At 46.9% G+C, this 2630-nt stretch overlaps 1 protein-coding gene across 1 annotated transcript in view; it reads left to right on the top strand.

Moving 5' to 3' along the window:
* Positions 1 to 2630, top strand: part of ARID3C (AT-rich interaction domain 3C) — an 80957-nt gene that overhangs the window by 71601 nt on the left and 6726 nt on the right. The gene's annotated exons all lie outside the window — the stretch shown is intronic.

The following is a 2630-nucleotide window of genomic DNA, read 5'->3' on the forward strand; positions in this document are numbered from 1 at the left end:
AAGTGAGTCCCCCCCCATAGCCATCCATCACCGGACTCGGCTCAAATATTTCCGTCAATATTCACAAAGCTGGTTTGTGTTCCGCTCGGCATCAGAGAATCTCCCGCAGATTATTCCTGACTGTCCTCCCATTAATCACCCCTACAATGGAAATCAATATATGGACGGCCAGAGGGGGGCGCACACAATACAACTTAATCTTCTTCATCAAATGAGATCCATCAGAACCTCTGTGACACCGATGTGTGCAATGCGCCACTCCAACCGCCACACCATCATTGCTTCCATGTCATTTGTTTTATCTGCAGCTTTAATAAAAGGATCCTGCCATGAAGGTCCTTATTTTGGAACTTCCTGGTTTATGTCCTGTACCACCCTGCCTAATTGAATTTATTTCTTAAAATCAGCTAAATAAATTGCAAGCACATCAGAAAAGGTTGTTACAGCAGTCACAGTCTGAGTGGATTTCCCTGTCCCATGCCAGAATGTTCGAAAAAGATTCTTGATCTCTGTGAGGAAGCAGTGGTCTCTCTGCAGCAGTCAGAAATGCCTCCTGCTGAGTCATAGCTAGAGTTCTCCAATCAGAAGAAAGCTTGAGCTTTGCTGATTGGAGAGTTGATGCTGTGACTCAGCAGGGGGTGTGTCAGACCTCTACAGAGAGGCCACTGCTTCCAGAAAAGGGTCTTTTTCTGCAGCATGCTGGCAGGGGACAGGCTTTTCTACTCAAGCTGTGGCTGTTGTATAAATAAATGAATGATAAGCTCTTGTACCATTGTTACTTTTCCGATTGTCCGGGGAAGAGTCGGCATCCCTCATGTTCGGATTTGATGCGCACATTTCCCTAACAGCGCACTCAGTCCTGCGATCAATAAACACCCAGGAAAGGTCTCACTTTCATTCACACATACTGACAGAACACATTCATCCCAGAGGGTGAAAGTCAATCTACAGCAATCAGCTTTTTCTGGGAAGCGGTGACAGATTATTCTGGGTTTGGAGGGGTAACGTCTGCCTGGCCTCTCCGGCCGGTCCTGTGGCTTTGTGTTATTGTCATGTTACCGTAATGAATTGTCAGGTGGAAATATTCTCACCAAGCACGGGGCCCCTGCAGGAGGAATCAGCTGAGGCTGCTATTGGACAGCACAAGCCCACCAATCAGGACAAATGGGGTTACTGCAGAGTGAGCAACAGAGAACCCTGTGACTCCTCTTTTCAGGAAATCCTCCACTTAAAAAACCTTGATGGGTATGAGGGGACAATTTCAATAAAGTGGACCTGTCATTTATTAGTCATGTATTAGAAGGGTTTGTTGTTTGGAGACAATTCGGCTTCACCTTTGAACCAGGTGCAGGGTTGGCTTCTTTTGGGTGGGTTAACCATGGAAAATAGTTTATGTGTCCTCGGTGTATAAACCATGTGACTTATAGCCATGGCCAGATGGTGGTGCTCTCTCAGTTTTGGGTAGAATGGGGTCTACTTTGGATATTCAGGAATAGAAAGATGGCAGCTGAATTCTAATTCTGTCCCAGGACAACCCCAACAACTGGGGGTCATTCCAAAATCTCCCTTTTTCTATCCACTAAGCTGTGGGCCAGGGTCAAGTCTTTCCTTTTTGCCAATTCAATTGCCCATTCCGAAGCTGGCGATATTGTGATATCTGTGCCAGGAGATGATGAGGAGGGTGGCGGCGCTGTGCCCGCTGTCATAGCCATACCAGGGACTTGTGGCGGTGCTCAGGACAAGCAGGACAGCAACTTTTTATTTTGTTTGCAAACTTTCTGCGGTTGGCTCCTCTTTCCCAGGAAAATCAGAAAAAGAATTTCTGAGAATTGTTTACATTCCGATTAGTTACATAACTGGAATAACGAGGCGATACAGAGATATAGTCACGGACAGGAGCTCGGGGGGATACAACGGGTCAGTCCTATGGCTGGATGTACACTCGGAGCTCTCCATGGCTGCCGGCTGCTTTCCTTGCCACCCTCACTTGGCACAGAGGGGCCAAAACCGCAAATATCAGCCATTGTCTCCGGGAATTTTGGGAATGCAGTTTCATTAATATATTCCCTGGTGATCCTGCCATGCAGGTTCCTGTAATAGGATGACAACACTCCTTCCATTTCCCGGTTGTGTTGTCACCCTGACACATGGGGACATGATTGTTTCACCACACAGGCATGGTCCAATCTTGTCACCTTCATGTTCTCATATATAAAATGATTTTCAGTTCATCTATTCCCATTTGGATTGCTGTATTTTCATATTTAATGAAGCCCCGGGGTTAATGCGGATTTCCCTCTTGGCAAAGGCCAGGTCTCCGGTGCCCTCCTAAGCTCTGATTACACATAAGCACCCGGTGGTCCCTCCGCTCGGCGTGCCGAAAGGTCAGCGGAAAGGTCAGGAAAGGATGTTAATGTTTCGGCGATGTCCTCGCATGGAGTCAGCGGCCATGTAAATCCCGCTCATTATTGAACACTTTCCTCATAAATTCCCAGCACACAATAAAGCCGCAGAGGCAAAGCGCAGGTTAATTATTCCGGGTCAGACGCACTGAGATTATCTCAACTAATTGACACATAAAAGCTGTGCCGGGATTTTTCATGGATTCAGCGCATCCTGCGACATAAATA

This window comes from Pyxicephalus adspersus, chromosome 6 (assembly GCF_032062135.1).
Source record: "Pyxicephalus adspersus chromosome 6, UCB_Pads_2.0, whole genome shotgun sequence".
In the NCBI taxonomy this organism is placed as follows: Eukaryota; Metazoa; Chordata; class Amphibia; order Anura; family Pyxicephalidae; genus Pyxicephalus; species Pyxicephalus adspersus.